Raw genomic sequence first — 26,545 nt, forward strand, 5'->3', positions numbered from 1 at the left:
TCACATGATATATGCTATTACCCGAACTCAGCCAGGGTAGTATAGTGGACGATGTAGCCCTCAAGCCCATACTATACTGGATATACCTCTAGACATCACCTCACCTGACCAAATACAGGGAGGCAGTGGGGGACCTTTTAGCACAGGTGGGTGTGTCATGTTTACCCTGCTGCATGCACATACAATCAGTATTGGCCTCTTTAGCTCTAAGCCACATGTGGACCAATATGACGTAATTGACTCAAATTCAAAAACGATTTAAAAAGAAGCATATGACGAAAATATTAAAGAGAGAACACCCCATCCAGTGAAGGATATATGATGGCCAGGGAATACTGGACCCATAAACTCAATTTTAAGAGAGAGAAGTACATGATAACGCCATCATGTGCTAGGGCATTATTTATGAAATTTCGCTTTGGCACATCGCCCCTTGCATCGATTGCTAAAAAACAGAATACCGTGGACACACCTTCGTTCAACATGCAAAATGAATAAGGAAACATTGGGTCACGTTTTGTTTTTCTGTCTTGGGTATGCCAAAGTCAGGTTGCTTTACCTTAAGCTCATGCTAAGAGAGAGGAATATCCTGCCAGCCAATTAAGACATTTGCCTGTGTAAGTCAACAGATAATGATAAAGTTGTTACCATGACTAGCATGTACCTTCACTTGCAGTGTCTAATGCATGGACACCTGTTACAGGTGAATTGAATGGTTAGAAACTCGATGCTCGTATTTTATTGTTGTCATGATCCCTTTTGAAAGTTTTTAACATATTTGTTCTGCTAGCAACTTTTAATATTACAGATGTATTTCTTGTAAACTTGTTGTTTTTATGATACCTGAGTGTTTCTTTTTGTTTGTATTACTGCTGTAAGACAAAGGTCAAATAAAGCAGTGTGTTGGGAAGGCATGGTATCAAAGTAAGACAGACACAAGTGATCACAGTTCAAGGGTGTTTATTAAATTGGAAGAAGGTGTGAGATAAACGCTTAAGCTAAACCTAACTCTAGGATGGGAGCAAGCTAAGACCATCAAATTAAAATAATATGGTTCTAGTGTCCTCTAGTCAAATAAAAAGGCCTATACTAAAAAATAACTATTGCCAATCCTTACTGCTATGTTTACAAAATAGTGTTGGATAATGTTGACAAGAAAAGAAAGAAGTGTTCACAAAATGATAAGTCAGAATGTTATGTGGGACTCCTGAGCACAACACACGCCTACAGTTCTCTGGCACGAGTTTACAGTTCCTTTTCTCTATATCAGGGCCTTCTGTGTCCAATGGCCTCATTACAACCCAGGCGGTAAATTCCCTACTTTACCACCATGGTGTAAACTCTGTTTACACCATGTTGGATGGCAGAATTACCGCCCCATTCCAAGGTGAGTGGGGCGGTAAATTCCCATTCCCCATTTACCCTTCCCCATTCCCATTTTTGCCCCATAGGGCATAATGGGAGTGGGGAAGGCGCTAATTACGGCACCGTAAATTACGGTGCCGTAATTAGCACCAAGGCGGGTTAGCGCCTTGCATTTTAACGTCTGCTAAAAGCAGGCGTTAAAATGGTAATCAGGCGTTAAGGGTTAACGGCGCCGACGGCGCCGTTAAACCCTTAACGCCTGGGTTGTTATGAGGTCCAAAGTCTCTTGTTTCAGAGGGCCTGATATGTAAAAACAACAAAACAAAAGTTCCTTCGGTTTATCATCACGTCGGGTGATTACACTTCAACCTTCGATTCCCCTCAGCCGGGCTCTGATTCCTCTCAATCGTTAGTCTCCCTCAGTAGGGCTCAGACCAACTGGAGCACTTGCCGATCTCATCTCACTGGGTAACTCTGTTAGATGACTGGTGAGTGCAGGCTTTTTACCATTACAGTTTGCACAGTGTTCCCATCAGCCGGGCACAAAAGTCAACTGGTAACAACAAAATCTTCTGCAATGTGTCAAGGACTTTCGATTGTACAAAGGATTTGACTTGACCTTTGTATGACCACCTTAACATCGTCTAGCATGGCCTTCCCTATGGCCTCTTAGTTTTTACAGTTTGTTTTCTCACAATATACAACACAGTCGCTTTGTTCAGGAGAGGGGTACCAGCAAGAGACCTTTCGACTGACAGCCCACATAGCACCGGACCACTCTATCTCTGGTACCCAGTTAGTTCACAAAAGACCTCTTGTCTATTTATCTCCTTAATGTTGCCACTGCAACCTTGAGCCTAACACAGTCCGGTTGACTATCAGGTTCTTCTGAGCACCGGCTGTGCTGAACTCGTCGGTGGTTCCTTTGCAGCTGGAGTCAAGGATGGTACCAAAATGGCAACCAAGTCTCCCCACCCTGGCTATCGGTACCAGAGGGTGCCATGTAACCCTGACATCCGTTACACCATTAGCCAGCTGTGATTCCCGGTCTTATCTTTCTTTCATCGAAGGCTTCTTGGGTCTGGGCTGAAAAGGGCAAGGGAAACTCCTTCCTTGACGTCCTTTCAGGTCTCGCCATCTTTCTCCTCCGTTTGAACTGCCGTCCTGGAATAGCTGCTTACTCGTGCATTCGGCCTTGCTCGGAGTGTGCTTGTGTGCTCTACCTTTAATCCCAAAGGGGGAGGGAAAGTGTAGTCAGGTGTGTGTAGTCGGTTATTGCCTGACTCTGCCTGACCTAGTGTTGGTACATGTCAAGTAAATGGGCCGGGGTATTGGTCTGTTGTCTTTTATGCTGTTAGAAAGTGTTTGTGTCGGAAAAAGGGGGGGTAGAGTTTCTGAGTATCTGTCCTGGGCAGGATGCGGTAAAGGTGTCATAAGGATGGGGATACCGTGTCTCATCCTTTGGTGTCCCACTTCCACTCCTTGAGGACCCACCATCCAGGTGATCCTCCCTCACAGGTCCACCCCCAGGAACTGGATCCAATAGCGATGGCTGTGTCGTGGCCACCTGGATGACATATCACCAGGAAAGTAGTGGGTGGGAGCACCTTCAGGTTTCTCACATACCCTTCCTCCATGCGATGTAGTCGCATCTGTTTCACAGGGGAACCGGGAAAGAAATCCACATTCTCTTGATCCTTACCTCTTCTGTGTTGCACAGTGAAACAGTAGTGCTACAGGCCTAGAAACCACTGCATTACACAAGGGTTGGAGTCTTTGCATTGGCTGATCCAAACTAGGGGAAAAAGGTCTGTGACGAGTGTGAACTTTCTTCCCAAGTGGTTGTATCTGAGATGGCAAATAGTCCACTTGATAGTCAAGGCTTCTAGTTCCAGCACAGATTAATTTATTTCATGTGAGAAAAGCTTGTGACTTGTCAACAAGATGCAATGTTCTAATCCGCCTCAACTTGCGAAAGGACTGCTCCTAATCCTGTAAGGGATGCACCTGTTTGTAGTATGAACTCTTTAGAGAAGTCTACTACCTTTAGGATTGGGTTCGGGCACAGGGTTTGTTTTAAAGTATTATAACATATGTCATCTTTTTCCATCCACTGAAGTTTCTGGGGTTCAGCATTTTTGAATTTATCAGTCAACCTAGCTGTTGTGTCTGAAAGATTTGGGATAAACCTACAGTAAAATTCTATTAACCCTAAGAAGTCTCTAAGATCTCTCTTAGTTTTGGGTGTTGCTGTATCTAAGACGGTTTTCTCCTTATCTGGCCCATATACTGGAACTTGCCAATACCCTTTTGATAAGTCTGAGGTGGATAGAAAGGTGTCTGCTCCGAGTTTATCAATTAGGTCATCGATGCGTGGCATGGGATAGCCATCAAAGTCAGAAATAGCGTTAACTTGACGGATGTCTATGAAAATCTCCAGGAACTGTCAGGTGTAGTGGCCAACACGAAAGGGGAGGAGCATGGTCTTCAAAAAGGCTTGATAATATTAGCTTTTAACATTTTATTTACTTCCTCTACCACTATCTATTATGCGGGCTTCCGGGTGTCAACAGGGCTTTAAATGAGCCACTTTTCCCTTAGGTGTTTTAATATAGTGAGAAGTGCCCTTCACTCTTCCTGGTTTTTCGGAAAATACATCGGGAAATGATTTAATTACATATTTTAAATCTTCTTGTTGTTGAATATATAACTCTAAAGTGATTAACTCATCACTGTCTATTTCTTCGGGAACCAAGCAGGATAGTACTTAGGCATGAGTGGCTGACAGGTTTTCTTTCCACTCTTTCAGGAGATTCATGTGATGTAAATGGACTTTCTGTTTTCTGTCTGGTTGGGTGAGTTTTTAAGTACAGGCTCCCATTTGTTCTACAATTTCGTAAGGCACATGCCACTGAGATGGGTAAGAGGACCAGTACTTTCTGTCCTATGGAAAAGAATCTTAAGCTCACCTTCCTGCCATAAGTGGATTTTTGCTGACACTGGGCTTTTTCCATATGAGTGCAGACTAGATCTCGGACAAGTCTCATATCAGTGGTCTTCAAACTTTTTTGGCCTGGGCCCCCCCTCAGCAAAGTTTGGGAAGGCCGGGCCCTCCCAAAAGTGCCAGATGGACAGTATGTAGAAATCACTATGAACTTTTGCGTGCCGTCACCGCACCCTACTCCCAAGTACAGACCCGGGGCTCTCCCCACCATACTCCCAACACTATCCCAGTGCTGCCGCCCATCCTGCTCCCACCACAGTCCCATAACACAAGCATACACACATACATACACATTTAAATAAAAAATAAATTGCCATAAACATACCTTCTGCAGGGGACTGCGCGTGGTTGATAAAATGGCCCGCTCCAGGTTGCTCTGCTCGTATGTGCGAGGAGGCGCAGGAGCACCTCCTTGCACATACAAACATGTAGTGCCCCAGCCATCATTTCCAATGAGCTATGCAAGGGAGATGAAGCAAAACACCCCCAGCGTTGCATGGCTCAGTGATCATGTGCGGCTGGGGAAATGAACTGTCAAAGGCAAACAGTGTTTCCCTTTGGCAGTTCAGCCATCCCAGGAGCACTCCCTCAGCTGGAAAAAGCAGCCGAGGGAGCGCTCAGTGTTTCACTGGGCTGGCTCCTCGGCTCCTCCATAATGGGTGAGGTGGCCAGTGGGTGGACGCCCCCTCACCCATTATGGATGAGCCGGCAGGCTTGGACTGGCCTATAGGGCAATAGGGCGATGACTGTACCAAAAATGGAAAATGCTAGTGTAGGCCAGTCAAAATGGGCCACTTTTTTTGAAAAATGTGGGCCAGTTTGAGGAGTTACTTCACTATGCAGCTAGTAGTTTTGACCATTGTTGCTGAATAAATATTCTTTAAATATCACAATTTGTTTACATTTGAACAAAAATGAACCCCTGGGGCACTATTCAAACAGTCTGTGACTAAAGGGTTGAATATCCATTTGCAACTGCTGGCCATTTTTTCATTGGTGCCTAAAACCGTTTTATGGTCCACTTTGACCATGTGAGCTGCCCCTTCCCATTTCCTCCAATCTAAAAAAAAAACGTTTTTTTTTACATTTCATTCTGGGCTCTGGCGCCCCACAGTTTGAAGACCTCTGTCTCATATGCTCCCGCATTCTAGTAGCGGTCTGCGAGATGTGAATGGGTGCCTCCTGTCTTTCCTCCCAGGATTCCCGGAGCATGTCCAGGACATCTCTAGGCTCTCTACCATAAAATAGTTCAAAAAGCAGAGAATCCTGTAGAGGCCTGAGGGGTTTTCCTCACTGCAAATAGGCCCCAAGGGGTCCAATAATTTCTGCAGGATTAATTTCAGTGTTTTATTGAATCTTTATTGAATCTTTCCACCAAGCCATTGGTTTGGGGATGGTGCACCGTAGTTTGCAAGTTGGTAATATGGAGCAGCTCTTTGACTTCTGCTACAAGTTTGCTCATAAAGTTCGAGCCTTGATTGGTTAGTATTTCCTTGGGAAAGCCAACCATAGAAAAATACAGAAAGAGGTGTTTAAAGATCTGCTGGGTGCTATTGTTGTGCATCAGAAAGGCTTTCGGGTATCTGGTTGCATAGTCAATAATTACCAGGACATGTTTGTTGCCTAATCGGGATGTCTAAAGGACCAATGATGCCCATCCTGATTCTTGAAAAAGGAACTTCTATAATTGGTAAGTGACTTTAATTGCTAAGTGAAGGGAATGGGATGTGCGTACTGGTCTTTTGACAAATGTCACACGTCTGAACAAAGGTTTTAATATCAGTGTGGATACCTGGCCAGTAAAACTTTCCACAGATATGTGCTTGAGCTTTGGAATGCCCTAAGTGCCCCCCAGTAAGATGGGAGTGTGCAGTCTCCAGTAGGACCTTGCAGTGGGTTTTGGGGATTACTAACTGGGTCTTCACTGTGCCTTCCATGGAAGCTTCTCTTCTATATAGCATACCCTGGTTTTAGAAGAAAAAGGGGCTTCTTTCTATATACCTTCTCCTTCCAGATAGTTTGTAAAAAGGCTTTAATGAGAACTGGATCGTTCCGCTGGGCGAATGCTGGGCGAATGCTAGGTCAGGATAGATAGTAAGTTCCTCTCCCTTTCTTTCTTCGATGTGAATCAGTTCATTGGCTTCCCGAAAGCCTAATATACCTCTTTCTGTTTCATCTGGTTCACTTTCTTTAAACTCAGGAAATCGAGCCTTTTCCAAAATCCCTTAAGCAATCTGATTCCCTCGACGTACTTCAAATGGAATTTTGCCATGATTCCGTAAAACAGCCTTTATGTCTCCCCGGAAGTCGGGATCAATGATGCCTGCTAAAATATCTATACCGAACTTCCATGCTAGGCCAGATATTGGGGCCAGCCTTATATAACACCCTGGAGGGGGTATTAAAACCAAATCGGTCGGGATCCTTTCACTTTTCCCATGGGGGATACCAGCCTCCCTACTGCTACAGATATCGAAACCTATTGATTCTTTTGTGGCAACAGAGGGGCTAAAGCTCTATGACTGAGTTTCTGAAATTGTAGGGTTTCCCAATTAGTTTCAATTGAGTCACATCTCACACCTGAAGGCATATATAAGGAAGGCATGGTATCAAAGTAAGACAGGCACAAGTGATCACAGTTCAAGGATGTTTATTAAACTGTAAAAAATGGTGTGATAAACGCCGAAGCTAAACCTAACTCTGGGATTAGAGCAAGCTACGACCATTGAATAATAATAATACCATACTAGTGGTGTCTAGTCAAATAAAAAGGCCTATACTCCAAAAAAAACTTTGCCAATCCTTATAGCTACATTTTGATATTGATATTGATATTGATATTTTATTTCTATCACGCTCGTACACAAGTGTTTCAGAGCGCGACAAGGCAAGGGAGGGGAACAGGGGAGAACAAAAACAACAATCGTACTAGGCTCAGTAACATTGAGAACGCGCATATGCATGAGGAGAGGGAAAAGTGAAAAGTGCACGGAAAGGGGGAGAAGTGGAAAGTGCAGAGCAAAGGGGAAAAAGCAGATAAATAATTAAAGTAAATAAATACATACCTAAATAAATAAATGATAAAAGCAAGAAACGGCGGTAGTGCAGCCAGCAAGTGGCAAGTGCTGGGTATAAGGCAGCAGACAGGGTATGTCTGCAAGTGCTGGAAGAGAGAAGGGGGGTCTGTATGGGTACAGATACGGACCCCAGTGCAGGGGGTGGCCCAGAGGCATTGTGAGTGGGTGGCAGGAAGAGCAGGTACCTGGGCCAGGAAGACAGAGGGTAGGCCAGGTGCATGGTGCAGAGAGAGAACAGATCAGCAGGAGAGAGGAGGGGTGAAAGCAAAAGGAAAGAGGAAGGTCTTGAGGTGCTTCCTGAACCAAAGGTGGTTCTCCTCAGGTTTCAGAGTGGCTGGGGGGCTGTTCCAGAGGGAGTACCCATCCAAAGACAGAGATCTACCTCCAGCTTGTTTCTTTGAAAAACGACTGACCCTGAGGGATTTAAAGGTAGAGGAGCAAAGAGCTCGAGAGGGCAGATATTTGCGGAGAGATAGCTGAAGGTATTTTGGACCCAGGCCCCAGAAAGGCTTGTGCACAATGTTTAGAATTTTGAATATAATCCTTGCATCCACAGGGAGCCAATGGAGAGATTTCCGGGCTGCAGAGATACGATCCCGGGGCTTGAGGCCAAGGACAAGTCTCGCAGTCCTGTTCTGGTTTAGTTGCAAAGGGCGGAGAGTAGAGGCAGGCAGAATTAGAAAGAGGCTGTTACAATAATCCAAACTAGTGGGAACCAGAGGTTGGGAGACAATTAGCTTTTTGGGGGAAGGAGTGGAAAGGAAGAGTACCTCTGAGGAGGTGCAGTAGGACGTTTGACCTTTTAGAGACATCAGAGATGTAGGCAGAGAAGGAAAGTGTGGAGTCAAAGATGACCCTGAGTTTCTTTGCCACGCAGGTTGAGGTAGGAGGAGGGCCAAGGGAGGCCAGCAGAGTGTAAGGGAAAAGGAAGGTGAAGGTGTGCCGATGAGGAGGATCTCCATCTTGCTGGCATTCAGGCGGAGATCATTGGCGGTGCACCTGTCTTGAATGGCAGTTTGGCAATCAGAGGTGCGAGAAGGAGAGAAGGTGGCCGAGGGAAGCCTGAAAATGAGTTGAGTGCCGTCAGCATAGCACCTGAAATTGGAGCAGAAAATGGCAATTCGGTGGGAGAGACTTGCCAGGTATTGTTTGAAAAGCCAGGGTAAGATATTAGACCCCTGGGGAACACCACGAGTAGAAAGAGAGATACATGATATGAAGGACACAATTTGGACTTTGGAGGGTCAATCAGAGAGGAAAGAGGTCAGCCAGGCCAGAGCCTGATCAGTGATACGTAGGTTATCACAGAGACGGTTGAACAGGATGGTATGGTTGGCTGTGTCGAAGGCAGAAGAGAGATTGAGTAAGATGAGGATGGAGGGAATGTTAGAATCAAGGTTGGAGAGCAGATCTTCACGGATGTTCAGGAGAGCAGTTTCCAGGGTTTCTGGAAGCTCTAAAGCCAGATTGATGGTAGTGGAGACAACCCACAGAGTCGGAGTGTGGGTTAAGCTGAGAGATGGACAGCTTTTCTAGGAGTTTGCCAAGAAAAGGATCAATGGAAATTGGGCGACAGAGGGGAGGGGAAGTCTCCTGAGGGAAAGCAGAGGTTGCATAAATTGGTGAGGGCTGGAGTAAGGGTATCAATGTGGTCCTTCAAGGTTTTAGAGGAACAGGGATGAACCTTTTTTGACCAGGCTTCCATAGATCGGACTTGTCTAGCAACCTTGATGGGGGAAAAAAGAGGAAAGGCAGAGAAAAAGGGTTGGGAGGGGGGTAGCTGAAGGAGGGTCTTCATGCACAGAAGGAGAGGGGAGTGGAGTGGGAGGGAAGGAGAGGGTAGTGGAGGGGGAGGGCAGAAGAGGGTGGACAGGATGTCCTGGGATTTTGAGATAAAGTGAGAGGCAAGGGCATTGCAAAGAGCCTGGGAGCCAACAGGAGGGTAGAGACTGCTGCTGGGTTGACCAGCTCCTTGCAGATTTTGTAAGAGTTCAGCTGAGTTCTTTGATGCTGCAGAGACACAGGCTTGAATGTGGGCTCTCTTCTTGGGGAGGACAGAGAGTCAGTATTGCCTTTGGAGCAGGCGACAGGCCAGTTTTTCAGAGGAGGAACAAGAAGCCCTCCATTTCCTCTGAGCCGCCCTATTTACGTTTAAGTGTAGCTAGGTCAGAGTCATACCAGGAATTGCACTTGGCTTTGGAAATCAAAAGGATCCTCATGACAGGGGCAAGAGCATCAAAAGTACTAGAAACAGAAGAGTAGAGCAGGGACAGTGCTGTGTCAGGATGTGAGTCAGCCAAAGGAGGGGGGGGCAGAAGGTGGTGGTGAAGGCCTCGACTGACACACGCTTCATGGGATGGATGTCCAACAAGGTAGGTTGCAGTGTTGGGGTAGGCTTGGCCTGGGGGAAGAGAGGGAGAGATGAGAGGAGAGGAGGGAATGATCGCTCCAGGAGAGAGGAGTGATCAGAGGGATGGAGAGGGGGAGATGAGAGGAGATCACAACATAAAGAGTGTGCCCTGCAGAGTGAGTCGGGCCAGAGGGGAGGATAGAAAATGAGAGTGAGTTGCAGGGGTCACTGAAGAGTAAAGAGGAGGAACAATTAGAGTCTAGGTGGATATTGAGCTCACAGAGGAGGAGGAGTTGAGTGGTAGAGGTCAGGAGGGAGGAGGAAAGGTCCGCCCACTCAGAGAGTAATTAGGTGATTTGACCAGGAGGCGAGTAGATAGTGCCCACAGTAAGAGAATGGGTGGGAGAGAGAGAGAGACTACAGACAATGCATTAAAATGAGGAGTAGGTCTGAATGGGAATGATAGAGACAGGAATCCATTCAGGAAAGATCAAGACTACACCTCCACCGACCGGGAGGCTCTGGGTGCAGAGAGGATCTTGTAGACATCAGAGAGGAGAGTGTCAGAGCTCGTAGCAGAGCTTCCCATAAACCATGTCTCAGTAAGACCAAGGACATTGAGGTCAAGTTCTTCAAGGAGGTTACAGATGTCAGAGGAGTGTTTGACAGCAGAGCGAGAGTTGAGAGTGGCAAAATGAAGAAAGTTGCCAGCCTTAATGACCTTCCGGGGAGGGGTACATATCAGAGGTACGCCCTGCAGAGGCAAAGGAGCCCTAGGGGGGACGAGGGGAGTGAGGGCAAAGTAGCCAAGGGGGGAGAGGATGGGACAACAAGAGATGAGAGGAAATTAATTAGGCAAATGGATGCGCCTATTAAAGAGGAGTTTTGCCTGAAGGCCCTGGACCGCGACAGTGCCATTTAGGTAGACATTTATGATGACTTTAGAGGAGTCAAAGGAAGCAATGAGAACTGCACAGAGAGTGCCACCATTATTGGTGGAGGAGGAGACAGGACAGAGCACAGAGATCATATGAAGAGTCCATAGATCTGGCGAAGGAATGACAAAGAGCATGTCAGGGAGGGTCTGTCTGGAGGAAGCGTTGGAGTAGGTTTCGGCAATAGGAGTGTTAGGGTTGGATTCCAAGATATCCTTATTTAACCTCTTCCCACCATACTTAGTGAGAAGAGAAGGATAGTCAATGGAGAAGCAGTTGGAAAAGATATGAGAAACAGAAAGCGCCATAGCAGTGGTAGCGAGGGAGGTAGGGAGAAGCAAGGGGGTCTAAGGCAAGTAGGTGTGGAACAAAAAAAAGAGGTGAGGTCACTGGGCCGGCAAGTAACAGAGCAGCAACAGTTAACCAGCAAAGTACAGAGAAGTTAGCAATGTACAGCAAAATTTGACTTTCAAGCAAAAAGCAAAAACAGCAAAATTTGACTTTCTAGAAAAAACAGCAAAATTTGACTTTCAAGCAAAAAGCAAAAACAGCAAAATTTGACTCTCCAATTTAGGTTACAGAGTTAGCAAAAGGTTTTAAGAAGCAATGCAATTCAAAAACAACATGGGAGAAACAAGCAGAGAGAACAGTGAAAGTCAAAAGGTGGTGGGAATGAGTCCAGAAGGAGGGAACTAACCTATTGATCAGGAGGTGACAATGTCATGGCAGTCCAGTTTTCTTAGAGGAGTGAGGTGGCAGCATCATTGTAGTTAAGGTGCTTGGGTGTGGAGAGGACCACAGTAACGTTCTGGTAGCGGACAGAGAGCAGACAAGGGCATTAGGAGTGGGCCTTTAGTGAGGGGGCCGGCTAAAGCTTGCTGGTCCGGAATTGGCCAGAAAGCCACTCAGCAGCCAATGAAGCTGCAGGACATAGGGAAGCAGCTAACTCACACTGCCATAAGCAAACAGGAAAAAAGGGCGGCCATTTAAACAGTACCACATTGCAGCAACATATGGCAGGCAAAGTCAGGGAAGTAACAAAACTTCATGTAGCAGTCGACAGGTGAAGAGGGGAGAGACTGCCAGCTAGTGTGTGAAATGTGCTATATTTACAAGCGTTTTCCGCTCGAAAATAAAATGTCTTTTTTTTCAGAAATCATTCTCAAAAGTCTTCTTTTGTGCTCAGGAGGTGTTGTGGTAATGGGCAAATGCACGTATCTCCTAAATCACATATGCTCCAGAGCAGATGTTAAGGATGTCGGACCTCGTGCTCCGATGTAGAACGAAGTAAGAATGCAGTCAGTGGCTGTGGGCCTTGGTAAGGGGGCTGGCTGAAGCCTGCCGGTCCATAATTGGTCAGAAAAGCCACTCAGCAGCCAATGGAGCTGTAGGACATAGGAAGGCAGCTAACTCACACTGCCATAAGTAAACAGGAAAAAAGGGTGGCCATTTAAACAGCACCGCATTGTAGCAACATATGGCAGCCAAAGTCAGCTAATTAAGAAAACTTCATGCAGCAGTTGACAGGTGAAGAGGGGAGGGACTGCCAGGTAGCACAGTGAAATGCGTTATATTTACAAGCATTTTCCACTCGAAAATTAAAAAAAATCAGAAATTGCCCCCAAAATTCTTTATTTTGTGCCGAGGAGGTGCAGTGGTAATGGGCAAATGCACCTGCCTCCTAGGAGAGGCTGCAGCAGCACAGCAGGATCACGGATGCCCCAGAGCAGATGGAAAGGATGTCGGACCTTGCGCTCTGAAGTAGAAGAAAGTAAGAATTCAGTCAGAGGCTGTGGGCCTTGGTGAGGGGGCCGGCTAAAGCCTGCCAGACCCCAATTGGCCAGAAAGCCACTCAGCAGCCAATGAAGCTGCAGGACATAGAAATGCAGCTAACTCACACTTCCATAAGCAAACAGGAAGAAAAGGGTGGCCATTTTAATAGCACCACATTGTAGCAACATATGGCAGGCAAAGTCGGGGAAGTAAGAAAGCATCATGCAGCAGTCGACAGGTGAAGGGGGGAGAGACTGCCAGGTTGTGCGGTGAAATGCGCTATATTTACAAGCATGTTCCACTCGAAAATACAATGGGCCTCATTACACGGAAGGCGGTAATGGTTAACGGCTACCGTTAATGGTAACGGTGACCGTTAACCATTACCGCCTTACTACGAGGTCCCTTAGCGGGTTGGTGCTTTAACGCCTGCTTTTTGCAGAATGGGGCAGAAATGGGAATGGGGAAGGGCAATGGCGGAAGGGGGATTTACCGCCCCTCCAACCTTGGAATGGGGCGGTAAATCCCCTTTCCGCCAAGGCGGTGCCGGTATTTTACCGGCATGAGCCATGGCGCTAATAGCACCATGGCTCACCGCCTTCCGTGTAATGAGGCCCAATGTCTTTTTTTTCAGAAATCACCCCAAACTTCTTCTTTTGTGCCCAGGAGGTGTCGTGCTAATGGGCAATACACCTACCTCCTAATGGAGGCTGCAGCAGCACAGCAGGATCACAGATGCTCCAGAGCAGATGGTAAGGATGTCGGACCTTGCGCCCCGATGTAGAAGGAAGTAAGAATGCAGTCAGAGGATGTGGGTCTTTAGTGAGGGGGCCGGCTAAAGCCTGCCGGTCCCCAATTGTCCAGAAAAGCCACTCAGCAGCGAAGAAAGCTGCAGCATGTAGGAAGACAGCTAACTCACAATGGCCCTCATTACGACCCTTGCGGAAAGCGACTGACCGGAGCGCCACAGCGTAAATAGCGTTTCCGCCATTGTACGAAGGAGCAAAGTGCGGCCCATTCCGACCCATCGGGCACGAGCACCACGCCACGGCGGAAGTGCAAAGTCCGCGATGGCGGAAATGACCCCAAAACGGCCCACACCGCCGCCGTACGGCGCCCTAGGTGCAATACCGCCACCCCTCTTAGCGGTCACCGCAGTGTGCGCCTACCGGAAAGTACGGTGCCCGGAAATATACGGAAACGGAAGTTAAAACATGGGCCCGGAACGGGAAACATCCCGGCGTACACCTATAAAAACACCAAAACCACACAACCACTAAAATCACTACCCTGAAACACACCCCAACCCGTCAACCACCCTAGCGAAACCAAGAAAAATGGGAAAAGTAGCGAAGAAAGCGTGCGACCGCAAGCGGCAGGTCCACTTCTCCCGTGAGGAACTCACCGTGCTAACAGAGACCCTCCAGGAGAATGCTGCCGTCGTCTTCTCCACGCAAATGACCAGGACGGCACTTGCAAACAAGAAGGCCATATGGGCTCTGGTGGCACAGCGGGTAAGTGCGGTGGGGACCGCACCCCGCACCCCACAGCAATGCCGCAAGCGATGGGACGACCTGCGGATACGCGTCCGCAGCATACTCTCTGCCAACCGCAACATTGCCACAGCCACCGGGGGAGGTCCTGAATCACCCATCAAGTTGACCCCCTGGGAAGAAATCTGTGCCTCCACCATCGGAATGGAGAGCATAGAGGGAGTCGGAGGGATGGAGAAAGGAGTGCAGACATCCGAAGATTCAGGTAGGTGGGCCAGATAAAACAATGCCAAATCCACAAAGTCCAACCATGTGAAGTACCATGCGTCCACATAGTGCAACAGAAACACATGTCCAGGAGAACGTCCACACACATCGGCCTGAAAGCGCACGTCAAAACCCACAATAAATACATAAATAATTAAAAACCCCTAATACACGCACTACACGTGCAGCAGGCACACCCTAACTGCAGGCTGCCAAACAACTGCACCCTCACTCCACACACAAATCAAAGCACCTCCAAGACCCCGACCCAAATCACCCTCAGGTACCACCCCAATGCATGTGACACAATGCCATTCCAATTCCCACTGACCCATCAATAACCCTCGCCCTCCTTTACTCCACCACAGGGTCCGATCCAAACGACGAGCTACAGGACACCCCTACCAGCACACCTGCAAAGAGGGCCAAGACCAACGGCCAGAGACCCTCCACCTCAGCTGCACGCATCAAGACACGGCAGCAGCACAAATCAGGTGGCAGCACAGAGGAGGGAACATCAACAGGCACCCCAGCAGCCAGCATGGCCACAACACCACCACCACAGGTCCCCCCAATGGATGCCACAGAAGGCACTGCCTCTGGTGGCAGCAGCACCATAGGTGACACCCCATTGATGGCAGCATGCTCGGACACAGAAGACGGGGATGTCGAGGTCAGATCCATCCATGACCTGTCCCAATCCCCCTGTCTGTCCCATCCCGTACAACATGAGGATACCACGCAGGTGCAGCCACAAGACGACGACTGGCCATCCCCCACAAGCCCTGTGGCAAGGCAACATGAGGACAACAGCCCCTCTGTGACACCACCGCAAATGGCCATGGCCCAGCAGAGGCAACAGTCCCTCGACAAGTTAATCGTCCAACAGCAGCAAATGGCCACACTCCTCAAGGGCCATGCCGATGAATGTGGGGGCACCAAGGCAGACATAGAAACATCAACAGAGACACTTAGGGCAGAAATGGAGAGAGGTACAGAGACGCTAAGGGCACAAATTGAGAGTAGCACCGAGAGCCTGAGAGTCCAAATGGAGAGTAGCACCGAGAGCCTGAGGGGGGAACTGCATGCGACGTCCAAAGACGTATGTGCCGAACTTGCCGCAGTGCGCCGTGTGCTCACTGAGCTCTCGCAAACCCTTAGGGACATGCATGGACGTGAGCAGGCAGACACATCATCCGTTGCAAGTTCCGTCCAGGGCAGCCCCCAACGTAGATCTGGAAGGAACCTGCGCTCCACAGGCAGGGGTGCCCCTGATACCCGCAGAGGGGGCATGCAATAGCGACAGCCCACTGACAATGAGCATCTTTGGACACTGGTGTTCGGGGGGGAGGTAGGAGGGTGGAGGGGGTGTGTTGGGCTCACTTGGGTGGCGGGTCGATAGGGTGTTCAACATGATATCACATATGCCATAAAAAGTGCACGATCAACCAATGAGAAGTGTGGACATTGATCTTTGTGTACTAGGCCATCATAGGCGTACAGTCCATATTGTGCATGTCCCAGACACACGCAGTGCCACGAGTCCCGTGTCCATGTATCAGCCACCAGGCGTGAGTGCTAGAAGCATACATCAATGAGATGCTGACGAATGTCACGGCCCTCCGGTGCCTCGCAGACTCCATGAGGTGCTGCCACATCCCCACCCTCATCATGACCATCATCAGGTGCTTGCAGTTCTGCGTCAGGGGGCATGGGCACATTTCTACGTACGCACATGTTGTGGAGCATGACACATGCCATCACCATCTTTGCAACCTTCTCATGGCGGTACAGGAGTGCCCCGCCAGACCTGCTGAGGCAGCGGAAACGGGTCTTCAGTAGGCCGAATGCCTGTTCAATGACTACACGGGTACGTGAGTGGGCATGGTTGTAGTCCTCCTCATGCTGGTCCCGTGGGTTCCGGACTGGTGTGAGGAGCCATCTCTTCAGTGGATATCCAGCATCACCTGTATGTGGACGAGAAACGTATGATGTGGAATGCCATTGATACGTACGCACACCCCCCCCCCTTCCTGGCAGGTCATTGACAATTCACATACCCCACATCATCATGCATGTAATGAGACTCACCGAGTAGCCAGGATCTGTTCCCTGCGTGTCGCTCCATGTAGCGTGGTATTGTAGAGTTCCTCAAGACCATAGAATCATGGGTTGATCCAGGGAATCGGGCACAACAATGTGTAATGATCCTGTTGGAGTCACACACCATCTGTACATTCAGGGAATGAAATTGTTTTCGGTTGCGGTACTGGGCCTCCATGCCATGTGGGACGACCAATTCAACATGGGTGCAGTCGATGGCACCAATGCAACCCGGTATGCCGGCAAGTGCATGGAATCCCACTTTTGTGTTGGTTATTTCCTGCTCCGAGCGTGGTAGAGAGATGTAGTCGTCTGCGTGCTGCAGGAGGGCATCGAGCACTTGCAATAGTGTCCGTGAGAACAGTGGCTGAGAAATGCCATGCAACTGTCCGACTGTGTGCTGGTAGGTGCCTGTGGCCAGGAAGTGGAGTACAGACACCACCTTCAGTAGGGGTGGGATGGCGGTTGGGCTATCTATCATGCTGACAAGGTCAGCCTGTGTCATGTCCACAATGGCGGCTATGGTGTCCCGGTCCAGACGGTAGAGGGTGTGGATCTGCTCATCAGTGAGGTTGAACGGATGTGCTCGGAGGCGTTGAATTGCGGGCTGCCTGCGTGGTGGTAGTGGCTGTGCTGGTGGGCCTTGCTGGCCCTGCCTTGGCCTCCTCCTCCTCCTGCGTCTCCTCCGTGCGGCTGGTTGTAGTTGGTGTTCGTCTACTTCTTGGAGTCGGAGCACTTGCAGTGCTATCAGGTCCCCCAGGGCCAACATCGCGAGTCCTGCCGGTAGCATTTCGGTGTGGTTGTGGGAGGAGACTGGCTGTGCAATTTATGTGTTTTCAGGCTGTATGGCCTCCACCTGTGGTGATTGATTCCACCTGTGCAAACTGCTCTCCCCTTTGGCCGAGCACGTCCCGCGCACAACGCTGCAATTCGGGGAATTGTATCTTGCTATTGCAATCATGTATTTGTACCCGATAGCCGTGTAAGATTGGTTGATATGTCCATTCTGCTGTGGTCCCATTGTTTCACATACTATCTGTGCAGTCGCGAACAGACTTGTGAGGGGTCAGTGGGACGTAGTACTCGAGTAACGGTGGGCCCTCATGCATCACTGTACCGAGTTGCAACGACGGGCGGGGCGTCCCATTCGTGGGTGAAGGCAGTTGCCATTTTCACACACAGCCGCACTCGATGGAATAATTAGTGATTTCAAACGGCCACAGATGCCTTTTCGACGTGATGTTGCAAATGAGGAATTCGAAGGGCGGCGCTTTCGGTTTCCAGCTAGCGGCGAGGAGATGCCCACAGGTCTGACTGCAAATGTAACGTTCTATTGTTCTATGTCCTTGAGACAGGGCCCATGGCGAGGGAGCAATGATTGATATGAATAGTTTGGGATGCGCAATAGCTACGTGGGCGATGAGGCCGTCCGTTCCCAAATACATGTTACTTCACAACACTGGAATTACGGGCTGGGGCACTGTGGATTTAGCAGGCTGCATAACGCACAGACTCAATGGATGTTTCTAATGTTATGTGAGTAATTATTCAGGCATTTTGATCCCGGGATGAGGGAATGATGGATGGATGCATGGGCAGGTGATTTGATACAGAGTTTGCCATGTACAGGGCTTCTTGGGATCTATCCGCCTCCCCTACGCTATGTGATGCAGGGCTGCCATAGTGGGACCATCGTCCATCTGGCCTTGTTGAGCCCTCCCTGTCTCGAGGCGCCCTCAGACACTCGTTTGTGATGGTGTTTGCACCTCGATATAGATGGTTATGAGTCGCAAGTGGTTTTGGGGTGGTGATGTTCCTTTGGAGTGGGCTAGCATGCATATGGCTGTGGATTTCGTGTGATCATTGAAGTGAGTTGTTGGTATGTAGTTCTGATGGCCATTCTGTTCTTTTTCTTTTCTTTTGGTTGACAGGTATCTCCTCCCCTTTTGCCACTGCCATCTGTATGCCACTCCTGCAGATGGATTTTACTCCCGACACCTGCTGCTTCGTGTTAATCAGTGGAGCAGCATTACGATCTTATGGGACGATCGCCAATGGGCCACATGCCCTTACGCAGTACTGGTGGCTCGGAGCAACATTTCGGCCTTTCAGCTGGACTAGTGCCTCCCCATTGGGACGGCCCTGCGGTTCTGTGCGCTTCCATGTTGCCTTTTCGTACGTGAATGTGGCTCTGTGTACCATGGGGGAACAGGGCGACACACAGGTAGTGGCTGGTCATTTCTTGCGGAAGCAGCCCACAATGGTGATTAGTGTTTTGGAGTTCATGGCCTGATGGCTGTATGTGCTTGGTGATTTTGATGTGCATAAAATTTCTATTCTGATTTGGCCCGTGTAGCGTTTTTCTTTGCAAGTGATGTGGCATATGCCTATTTGGGGGGCGATGTATTGTGAGGAGATCTGCATTGGGTTCCGGCTTCGGGGTTTAGTTGCGTGGTACTGTGCTGTGCGCGTTTGCCTACGAAGCCCAGTGAGGTCAGGGATGGGGGCTGCCAATATGCCAGTTTGAATGTTGTCATGCTCAGGGGCGGGGGATTGGGTTTTGTGTAACAGATGCCGGTCAGCCAGGTGGACTGGTTGAATGATGTGGTTTTCGGAATATTGCTGGTCACAGGTGCCTGTGTTTGCGTGCGTTTCTTGGTGGGGGACTGTGGTCATGTCCATTGGGATGGCTTCTGTATTCGTGCCATATGTGCCCTGCAGCTCCCATTGGCCCCTCTTGTGTTTCTTTTGTTCGTTGGCATGCATGGGTGACTTGTACATTTCAATGGTTGCATTGTGGCTTCATTGCACCTACGGGGAGTTGTACTTTGTGGGCAGGGAGCGGTGTACAGGCACTCAGTGGGGCCGTTTACGGTTGATTCGCGATGCCGTACTTCTCGCCATGGCGGAATGGTACATTCCGCCATGCCTGATGGCGTTAGGTACATGTCCGCTAGGGTCGGAATTGGCGTACCGTTGCACCATGGTGGTGTTTGCGGTTTGGCATGGCGCGCGCGCGCGTGCTTGGTGCAGTTAGCGTTGGCGTTCACTACGGTGTCGCTAATGGCTTCGTACTTTGCGGTGACGGGTCATAGTCGCACCGAGCGCTATTCGATGGCGGTATTGCATTTCCGCCATCGTTTTTCGATTTCCGCCAGGGTCGTAATGAGGGCCAATGCCATAAGCAAACAGGAAAAAAGGGCGGCCATTTTAACAGCACCGCATGGTAGCAACATATGGCAGGCAAAGTCAGGGAAGTAAGAAAACTTCATGCAGCAGTCGACAGGTGGAGAGGAGCAAGACTGCCAGGTAGCGCAGTGAAATGCGCTATATTTACACGCATTTTCCGCTCGAAAATAAAATGTTTTTCTTTTTCAGAAATCGACCCAAAATTCTTCTTTTGTGCTCATGAGGTGCTTTGGTAATGGGCAAATGCACCTACCTCCTACGGGAGGCTGCAGCAGCACAGCAGAATCACAGATTTTCCAGAGCAGATGGTAAGGATGCTGGACCTTGCGCTCCGATGTAGAAGCAAAATAGTAATTTTACTAAATAATGTGGGTTAATGTTCACAAGAAAAGAAAGAAGTGTTCACAAAATGATAAATCAGGATGTTATGGCCGGTGTCTCCCTTCTCCATGTTATTAGCATGGGACAAGGCAGGATTCTTGAGCACAGCACACTCCAGGACTTCTACGGCATGAGGGTATAGTTCCTTTTCTCTATATCAGGGCCTTCTGTGCCCAAGTCTCTTCTCATGCAAAGTCTCTTGCTTCAGAGGGCCTGATATGTAAAAACAACAAAACAAAAGTTCCTTAAGTTAATCTTCACATCGGGTGATAACCCTTCACCCTTGGATCTCCCTCAGCTGGGTTCTGATCCCTCTCAATCGTTAGTCTCCCTCAGTCGGGCTCAGACCAGCCAGAGTGCTTGCCGATTCAAACAGAGACTTCTGATGGGTGATCTCGTCTCGCTGGGTCATTCTTTTAGACGATGGCAAGTGCATGCTTTTTAACATTACAGTTTACACAGCGTTCCCTTCAGCTGGGCGCAAACTCCAATTAGTAACAATAAAACCTGCAATGTGTCAAGGACTTTCGATTGTACAAAGGATTTGACTTGACCTTTGTATGACCACATGAACATCTGCTATCACGGCCTTCCCTATGGTCTCTTAGTATTTGTAGTTTCTTAACTCACAATATTCAACGCAGCTTCTTTGTTCAGGAGAGGGGTACCAGTCAGAGACCTTTCGACAGAACACCCACGTGGCACCGGACCACTCTATCTCTGGTACACAGTTTGTTCACAAAAGACCTCTTGTCTATTTATCTTCTTAATGTTGTCACTGCAACCTTGAGCCCGAACACAGTCCGGTTGATTATCAGGTTTTCTGACTCACTGCCTGTGCTGAACTTGTTGGCGGTTCCTTTGCCTCTGGAGTCAAGGATGGTACCACAATGGCAACCACGTCTCCCCACACTGGCTATCAGTGCCACAGGGTGCCATGTACCGCTGACATTCGTGACACCGTTTGCCAGCTGAAATTCCCATTCTTATGTTTATTTCATCGAATTGACTGACTCTGTCTGACCCTTGCATTGGGACATGTCAGGTAAACGGCTCGGGTATTAGTCTGTTGTTGTTCACGCTATGTGAAAGAGGTGGCTGATGTGGTTATGGCTGCCATCCAATGATCTCAAATGAAGAAGTATTGAAGATTTATCATGTCCCGCAGACTCTCTAATACTAATAATTTTTTATCACGTACACATTTCCCAAAAAACAACTCTCAAATAGTTTTTAATGCTTCACGCTGTCTTATAAGATGTATTATTCTTTCCTTTTTACCAGACAATTTACATTGATAACAAATACGTTTTGTGGACTTAATTCCATGCCTTGGAGATACTACTGCTAACTATGAGAACAAATTCATGCATGGTATTAAAAAGATTTATGTTGCCAATTTGACAAGATGTGTTTCAGGTTGTAGGAACTCACATGTCAAAATGATCTGTTATTGTACTTTTTTTCCTTTTCTCGATAAATGATGTATTATCTTCATCTTCCTGTTTCCACATTTTCATACTCGGTTGTTTTCTGATTGACTCAACATCTTGTTTCCAATCTATTTCCAGATCAACAATATCTTTGGGTGAGATTACTTATTTATTTATTTTATTTAATTTTTAAAGTGTGCAAACAGCCTGAGGGCATTGTGGCACTGTTACAAGAGGACTGCTTAGTTACATGGCACATACAGGTAAAAACATTACATACAATAAAGTATTGACATATGGTGTTTTGCATGGTATATTATGTATGATAGCTAAACAGCTGGCAGGTTCAGGCACTTTTAGATAATGTATTGCGTTGCTTTGATTTTTAATGGTGTTAACAATGAAAATAATGTGCGTTCAAGTGCTTTAGTACTTAATGATGTAGTACCTCATTCAAGACACAAGCTTTGGTCCGAGACTGAATTAGGAAGGCCCAAAATGGCTTGCCAAATGTTTCCTTCCAGCCTTTTAGCTGTTTTGTTTCTAACATTGTATTGGTCTCTAAACCATCTAGACTTCTAGGGACAATGCTTTGAGAATATATTTTTACAATCCTTGTAAACCATATCCACAATGATTTTTCACAAACCACTTAATCATCCCTATCTTGCTAATCACTTTAGCTATGCACCTTTCCTTCTTTTGAATCTCACTGTTGTGACAGGTAATTAACACCCGAATAATTACAAGTCAACATCTTCTATATCTTCCTTTATTGACATCTAGGTTATTTAAGTAGGTCTATTCTTACTAAAAAACATAATCTTGGGTTTTGCTATAGCAATAGTCAAAAGATATTGACGAGAATATTCTGTAACCATTTGTAGGGCTCTTATTAACCCAATAGGAGTATGATCCAACAATATAATGTCATCAGCATAGCCCAGTTGTGATATGCTGGCTTTCAGTTCTTGGTGGAAATATGTGTGGATTCTTTATAGCTAAGGGCATAGCTGCAAAATATAAATTGGAAAGAACTGTTGCCAAAACACATCCTTGCTTTAATCCAATGTTCATTGCAATTCCCATGTGACATACTTCCAGCGCTATCCATTCTGATTTGTACAGATTAGCACCTAACACTGATCACACTCAGGGAACTAACAATATAGCGGAGGCATATAGCTTTAATTACACCATTCACGACCCACACACATAATGTTCATTTATGTGCAAGAAAAAAAGTAAAAACCGTTCATATGACAGAGGGCTATTTGTGAAGACGGCACCCACGCGCTGTACTGCTGCTGCACGCCGCCTCTTTTCTTGGTTCTAAGAGGTAAGGAGGAACAGTGGGCCTAGTCACTCCAGGATTTAAGATTATATTATATTACTAGCAGGCTACCAATGGAATGTATCCTTGTAGAGAGGAAATGCGAGCAGTCAGCGGCACACGTGACGATGGCGCAGCCCAGGTCAGCCACTTCCCTACTTTACAAGTACGACACTTTCAGTAAAAACCGCGTTATGCGACCACGAGGAAACCCCATATGGGTAACATCAGCAATATGATAGCTGGGTCAGGGGTGTTATGCACAGTGATCAGTAATCAATGCACTACACATACTGCAAACATCAAGGTGACAAGTAGATAGTCAGACGATCACCCACTGAAGTAAAGAGATTGCCGTTTAGAAAAGCAATTATGGTGCTTACAAATGAATTCATTTGATGTTTTTTGTCTCTATTTATTTCATACGTGTTTTCTCTTATGTGTTTGGATGTACTTTGATGTTGTGGCCATTTAATGATTCAATAATATTTTCTGAAATACATTTGTGCGTACAACAATGTGTCTAAACACCGCAATATGAATTTCAAACTGTATGCACATGTGAATTGACGTGCTGTGTCCTCTGGATATTTGACAAACATCTCACTAATTGATACCATCAACTACTGTAAATACAACAAATTGTTCACTGTGGGTCATACCACAACTGAATCCATTGCATGATTGATCAATGTTATGATTTTGTAACTCTCTTGATCAGGCAGAAATACAGGCCCTGAAGATATCGGCATCTACTCTATATAAAACCATTATTCAGACCCGCCCACCAGTGACACATGGAGCCAAATCCAAGTGGGAACAAGAACTGTGTCACCCAATTAGCGATCATCAATGGACACAAATATGTGCACTAACTAAACACATATTATGTAATGTAAGATATAAACTGATTCACTACAAAATTGTTCACAGGATACTAAACTGAAACGCATATATTCCATGGCAGATAGCTCGTGCCCGAGATGTCACTGTGAGGAAGCGGACACCTTCCATATGTTTTGGGCCTGCATACAATTACGAGACTACTGGGCGGAAATTTGCAAAGCATTAGATGAGATGGCAGATCATCCTATTGAATGGACTCCGATGATGTGTCTACTGGGGGCTACAGGGAAGATGAACCCGACATGGCGGAAATTGTTGAATGTTAGCCTAGAACTAGCCAAAAGGGCGATACTGATGAAATGGAAGAGCAAATCCCCCCACCCCCACAAAAGGGGATTGGGACAGAGACATGGTATGGACAAACAATAACGAAGACATGTAGATAGACACACTGAGCCCAGCTACTACACCCAAAAATATATGGGCCAGATACAAACAATACCTAGCTGACAAAACTGAAGGCGAAGATGTGTAATGTTTGGATACTATATTGATAATAATGTATACGTTATGTAAATGCTATATACTGTGTGTGTGCCGTACCTGTGTGCAACAATACATACAGTTTAGAAAGAAAAAAAAACATTCACCTAATGATATCCATTGGTGGATACTTGATATAGTCAAAGACACACCAAGCATAACAAGAAGTTTACTATCCTAGGAGGCAAGGTGGATACGCAGATTGGATTCCCACCACCATTGTCTGAATGAAGAATTTCATCCCCTGACTTCTATTTCTGCATATGGCCCTGCTAGAAGTATTCATTCTTGAATCCAACAATACCTGTTTCTATTCCTGTATTCCTAAAATATTCATAACATGACGAGGAACTGAGGAGCCCGGGAAGCTTGTCACGCATATTGGTTGGCCTCCCTCTAACTTGACCTGCCCCCAGTATTCCATGATGAACTGCAGTATATAGGGATTGATTCCAAACAAGGGAACCCTTCCCAGTCCCCAACAAGGCTCACAACATATGCCCTTATGGATACACCGTTATGGTATATTTTCTATCCATCCACTCCCCCAAGGTAATACCTCTGGAATTGAATCATCTTCCCCTTCAAGTACACCGCGCCGGCATTCACGGAGTTTGCAGACATTTCTTAACTGGACTTACACAATGCTTGATGGGTCTGAGGTGACCAGAATCTACATTGATTACAACAACACCCAGTAACCAGTAGACACAGGTGCCTGTTCCACGCCTACTTCGCACTTTACCATGGTTACTACAATACACCAAGAGTGGGCAGTCAATCCTTTTACCGGTTTCACTTTTGCCTTCAGCCCAAATAATGGCAAGACAGCTCTATGCGCATTCGTCAACACATAGATGCCACGCCACACCAATAGACACCTTGCATCTACATCACCATGACTACAGATCTATCTTGGCAATGGAATCAGTGCAATAGGAAATGCTAACCAAACAACACAATTCAGGACAACTAGTCAAGTGTGCCTTAGCAACTGGACCTGACTGTGTCTGTTAAAAGATACAGAAGCACCATGTGGGCCAGCATATAGGGTTTCACCTAACCTCGTTTCCACAGCCTTTTGCAACCCTAGATATTTCCGAATGGCAAGGCCAGGCATTCATGCGGAAGCCGAGATTAGGACTCTGTATTTATCTGTATTTGACAGACGCTGCATTCAACGCATTTGAGTAGTGACTCTTGCAACTGTTCGACGCCCAGAAGAATAGAAAAAACAAAACACACCAGGTGAGCAATTATTTGTGCCAGCCTTCCATTACTATTAGGGTGTCACAGTACACAGACACCAACAAGCATAACATATCTTTTTGCACTGGTTCTTTACCCAGTGTTTTATTAAGTTTGTGTCTGTCCTTTTAGATACCGAACCAGAAAAACCTTAGATTTCTACCTTCCACACGAGACTCACAGCTATATCCAGATTTGTAGGTGAGAACTTCTGTCATTGGTCAGTGTACAAAGAAATGAATAATGGTGACATCTAGAGTAATGCCTTGGTTTCTCCTTTTAACCAGAAATCTCCATTAAAGACTTTGCGATAGTGCAGGACCAGCCTTGCAGATATGATAGTCGCTCTGTTCTGGGCGGTGCATACATGGAACACCCCATGGGCCTCATTACGACTTTGGCGTTAAGGGGTTAACGGTGCTGTAAAAGGCTTAGGCTCTGTTAACCCCTTAGCGCCTAATTACGAGGTCCCTTTGCGGCTCCCGACCTTAACGGCTGGTCTGGACCAGCCGTTAAAATAGGGACCCGCAAAGGGACCTTGAAGGTAATTATGGTACCGCAATTTACGGTACCGTCATTACCGCCTTCCCCATTCCCATTGAGCCCTATGGGGCAAAAATGGAAATGGGGAAGGGTCAATGTGCATGGGGAATTACCGACCCGCCAACCTTGGAATGGGGTGGTAATTCCCCATTGCACCATGGCGGACTCGTTACAATACCGGCAGCAACCATGGTGCTAATAGCGCCATTGGTTACCGCCGGTGTTGTATGGCTATTGAGCTAGGGTAAGAAGCCCTGGGGTGCGTATTAATGGGCAGTTGAAAATTAAAGGGTTTCTGCTTCCAACATTACACTGACGCCTTTAATATGTGTCCCCCTAGGGTCTTCTAATATGCCCTGAGGAAGGCATCCACGACCATTGGCTATCGACCCCCGAAACGTATATACATGTGGGACCCCATATACACCTTTGGGGGTTCCATTATTTATTGGTGATAGTTCACACGAGTAGGCAGACCACAGTGCGGAAAGAACTTGAGTTGTATCTAGCAGTATACTAATTCAATGCTGCCAGATTGATTCAGTCACATCAGCTATAAAGAGTGTATATCCAATTGAATCTTTTGGACAACATGTAGTTGTTAAAGTAAATTATGTATTGAATTGTGTTTACATAATCCAGAAAATAACCACATGTTGAGA

The sequence above is a fragment of the Ambystoma mexicanum genome, chromosome 4q, assembly GCF_040938575.1.
Source record: "Ambystoma mexicanum isolate Mex_15411 chromosome 4q, UKY_AmexF1_1, whole genome shotgun sequence".
In the NCBI taxonomy this organism is placed as follows: domain Eukaryota; kingdom Metazoa; phylum Chordata; class Amphibia; order Caudata; family Ambystomatidae; genus Ambystoma; species Ambystoma mexicanum.